The sequence below is a fragment of the Montipora foliosa genome, chromosome 8 (assembly GCF_036669935.1).
Source record: "Montipora foliosa isolate CH-2021 chromosome 8, ASM3666993v2, whole genome shotgun sequence".
NCBI classification, from domain to species: Eukaryota; Metazoa; Cnidaria; class Anthozoa; order Scleractinia; family Acroporidae; genus Montipora; species Montipora foliosa.
The window spans coordinates 43,165,591-43,170,590 of record NC_090876.1 but is presented as its reverse complement, the minus strand read 5'-3'; positions in this window follow the sequence as shown (position 1 = coordinate 43,170,590).

The following is a 5,000-nucleotide window of genomic DNA, read 5'->3' as shown; positions in this document are numbered from 1 at the left end:
TCATTGCACGAGCGGCCTTGCGGAGGCTGTAAATAAAAAAAAAAAAAAGAATTGCAGTCAGATTGAAGATCTCAATTTACATCTCAACAACAAGTCTTTGTGGAGCAGGGATAGCAAACCCGCTTATGAGGGTGTTTATACGAGTGTTTAGGACCGCTCTCCATTCAACATATTTCCGTTGTAATTTGTGCCAAATGTTACGAGTTGTTTTTGCAACAAGCCGTTCTCAAGCTACTGTGCGTTTTGTTATTAGGGAGCTTAAAGCACGAGAGGTTTTGTCAACAAGGACGGCGACTGGAAGTGATTTTACAAAGAAAGTGACGTCACACGTCACAGACATCAAGTCACAAACCTCAAAGCTGGCTATTTGGCGTCTGTGACGAAAAACAAAAACTCGAGAAGAAAAGTTCATCTTAGGTGCAATAACTCTGTTTTTGTTTTGATGCTGGACAATCAACTTTCTAATTCCTATTATTTACGAGAGAAACTCTTTTTTGTCAAGGTGTATTTATATTGTATGTGGCGACACGTGGGATCTGAAGAGGAAATCGAAGAGTCCCAAAAACCCATCAAATCACTCAGGACAACGCAGAAAATAGTAGGTGAGTGAACTTTATTTATCTGGCTGTCCATAAAATGAATTTTCGAAAAGAAACATCCCGATTTGAAGTTTTTATGGAACATTTTCCTCGATCAGTTGAATCGGCCGTTACAACCATCTCCAAATAACGTGAAATCACGCGCTCTCGCATCCTTTGGGTTCTCTGCCTGTGGTTCTAGCCCCTGATGAAAAACAGCGCTGCAGACGGCGAGACTCACCTTGCCAAAAAACCTAGAGTAAGTCTGTTTTGAAAAATATTTGTTTTCCTTGATATATCCTTTTGTACGTGCTTCTGTTTGTTTTCTATGGTCCTAAATTTTAATGCGCTGGCAACGCTAAAACAACGTTTCCAGAACGACCATGTTAGATGTTAATGACCGTAAAATTTAATTTCTTTTTTGGGACAATTCATTTTTATTTGTCATTTGCTTTCCTTTACAGAAATGTACCAAAATTTATTGGACCAATCAGCTAACACTGGCAGATCTGAACTTTGCTTTACATTCAAAATCATTTCAGGATTATCGATCGCAACTGGATTAAGAATTTCTAGCCGTGTTCTCTTCCAATAAAACAATACGTTCATCCTCTGAAATCAATCTTTAATCGTAGCTCTAAAAAAGCATATCTCATATCTTTCAGAAGTTTTGATTCAGTATTAGAAAGCAGACAAAGAATCAAACCTGCTCTACAATTAAGTAGCGTTGCCGTAAAATTACTGACGCGACATGCTTAATACAAACAAGTCAAGTCACAGACGCCGGTCTCGACCCAGTCTCACCTCGGCTGATTGGCGTCCGTGTTGACCAAAACGTGTCGTGCTTAAGCTCCCTATTAGCGGAGCTCCGTGCGCCAAAGGCACGCGCGCGACGCACCATGGTTAAGAAAATATGGTAAGCTATCGATGCGGGAAATTGTGGTTTTAGATACTGCGTCACCATGCGACCGTTCGTCCGTGCGTACGTCCACGTCTCCATGTATGCCAAATGTGACCAGTATCACGTGACCATATCGCTGGCTCAACTTTAGAGCTCGGAGTAAAAGAGCTGCCTCAGATAACCCAGGACCTGCGCTTTTAGGCTTGGCTAAATCTATATATTATACCATGTGTGCACCAATTAAGGGAGATTCACTCAAGTTTGTTGTGATCTTGTGACATTTTTGGTCATAGTACGGCGAAATTTTGATGTGCGACCGAACGGGTGAATGCCAAGCGCCCGAGGATGTAACAAGTGTTTAGCTTGAATAAAACGTTTGGAAAGAGAACAAAGAATTTGGCGCCTTGTCCTCAAAGTCTTTAAAAAACTGAGGATATATTTGATGTTGCTTTTTAAAGATATACTACAAAGAAAAGTATCTCAATAAAATAAGTGCGCAGGTTTTGCCTTCAGTTTCTTTAGCTGTCCTTTCCTTAACTAACAAGTTCTTTAACATGCAAAGAGAAAAGCCGCATTGGTGGATCTAGCAATATTTTGAGGGGGGTGAATTGCAAGAATCGGAGAATATACTCTGACAAAATTTCAGATAGTTTAGGCTGCTATTTTGACTTTGTTTATGTTTTTCATTAATTTTCACGTCAGGTAAACAGTATCTTTTCCAACAGAAATAAAATTACCATAAAAAGCAGATAAATAGAAAGAAAAAAAAAAAAAGGAGAAACCCAAATTGGGGGTGACTAGCCACCCTATTCACACCCTCCCACCCCCTTCCTTCCCCCCCCCAACCAACCCCCACCGGTCTGAAAAAAAAGTCTCCCTAACATATTATGGATATTATGGCAACGTACGTTCACAAGAGGCTCCACACCATGCCTCTGAGTTCCTGCTTTTGAGCTTTCTTCCTTTCTCAACAGTTTCCTTATCAAACTGTTTGACTCACTTTCATGCTCACTCAAGTGTGTTCTTATGTCGTGATCCAGCTCGAAAGGGACGGTCTCAAATAGTTTATGCACGTTCCGTTCGTTTGTTCATTCATTCACTCGGTCTGAACTCAGGAAACAACTGTCTTTACTCACCTGGAAAATTACTTCCGAGTCACTGACAGTCAGAATATGACCTTTGTGTGATTGAATGCACGCTGGCCTTGCATTGGAATTCTCGGAGCTTCCGAGGTAAATAGAATGTTCTTGTGGGTTAAAAAAAGGAAAAGAATTATCATTTACCGCCAGTTTCGTGATCAGGGAACAGGGAACAGAGAACATTCAGGCAACAGGGATGGCGCTGTCTTACGATCATTCGCCTTTCAACAATGTGGCACGGGATCGGTTCCCAGACTTGGTGTCACATAAAAGGTTGATTTTAATTTGTTGGTTCTTACGATGGCCCAGGATGGTCACAGTCCAGTTTTAATTTCTCAAAGTCCAATTTTAATTTTATTCACAGTCCAATTTTAATTTTATTCACAGTCCAGTTTTAATTTTGTGAGTCGTCACCAGTTCTCTCACACGTCACAGGTCACAAGTCATTGTTTTATTAATACAGACAGTATCCCAAATATTCATAAAAGCTAACCTTAAGCCTAAGGTTAGCTTTTAAAAGTGGACTGTGAATGAAATTTAAACTGGACTGTGACCCTCTCCCTTCTCTACTCTGCTCTGAGAGATTTTTCTTCTGGTACTCCAGTTTTCCCCTGTCCTCAAAAACCAACCTATGTTTAAATATAAATTGATTTGATTTGATTTTTTACAGTATACGCCAGCACTAAAATACACTTGACACTTATTATTATTATTATGAAAAAACAAAAATCATATTGCTCAGGCTTTCACATGCCGACTTCCAAAGTTCGGCTCGAAGCCTTTATGCTTGAAGGAGGCAGAACCCGAAGTAAACTTGTTTTAGAAACTTACACTTTGTGCCCTGGTGTTGCCTCATGATTCCATGAATTGGAATTTACAATTCACATTTCTTTTTACGGAGCTATCGTTTTCTCAGAACATTTGTATTGAAAACGGCTCCTCTCACCGATTATTCACTACTTGCACAAATCCCATAATACACCACTTTTACCCCACGTAAATCTGCATAGGCATTGCTTTCAACTTCTCTTAGGACATTTTCATGTCCCAGGAGAAATTGCAAACAATGGTTATGCAAAAGTTCTCGGGGGTAATAGAGGTGTATTATAGACCCTATTCATAAATGGCGGTCACATTTATAATTCTTTTGTCCACGTGCAAATTAGGCATTGTTTTCGATATTTCGCTTGGGATATCTTCATGTCCCACGAGAAATAGCCCGTATGCGTGATGACGTCTGACAAGCTGATTTCGCCGCCAAGCCTGGAATTCGAAAATCAAACTTGCAAATTTTAGCTGTAGCTGAATCCCAAAGTTACAAACTTGTAAAGAAAACCCACGTGCGAACAATATGGCATGTCCAGATGATGTGAATAATTTCCTCCAAACGAAGCTCGGTGGTGATATTAAATTTTATTATTATTATTATTATTATTATTATTATTATTATTATTATTATTATTATTATTATTATTATTATTATTATTATCATTATTATTACTTATTTATTTATTTTTTTTTGGAATTTATATTTATTATTATTATTATTATTTATTTATTTTTTTTTTGTGTCGTGTTGTACCTCATTGAACGGGCTTGAGGACTGCCGAAACGAACAATAGCACGAACAAAAATAACTGTGGATTTGTATAGGTAATCGCATGGGGCCGAGTAAAATTAAGGAATAATATCACGCGTGTTTTCAGAAGTTGCTGAAATTGCCCGAGTGGCACCAAGTTGCTGCGCGACTCGGGCAATTTCAGCAACTTCTGAAAACACAAGTGATATTGGGATATTCCATTTATAATCCGAACCCCCCCTATGGATGATTAGATTCCTACTGGTCGGATTTTTGTCGGAACCCTTTGAAAAAACCTTTCCTACCCCTTCACTTTTTTGTCGGTGCCTTCGAAAAAGATTCCTACCAGTGGAATTCTGATGGACCTCATCCATAGGGGGAGGTCGGATTATAAATGGAATGTCCCATTAATCCTTAATTTTACGAGGACCCATTGCGATTACTTGTTAATAACAAAGAAATTTTCTTAACAGTGTTGAGGCAGTTCGAAAAACAGACAGCTAAGCGGAAACACTCGTTCGCTCGGAAGCAAAACAACTGACAAACAGACAAGCAAGTCAACTTGTTCTTTGCGTCCAAAACGAGTATAGATGATTGTTATTTACATCCACTCGAGAGGAAAATACGAGTTTCATTCGTGAACAACTGTAACAACGATTAAACCAAATGTTAAGCTTCAATTTATTTTATTCACCTGTGCTGTAGAGGTTTTTACCACTTGCAAATACGCATCCGTAAACATAGCAAACAGTTTGTCCAAAGAAATCCACCAAATTTGAGGTACTCGTTCCTCCTGTCAATGG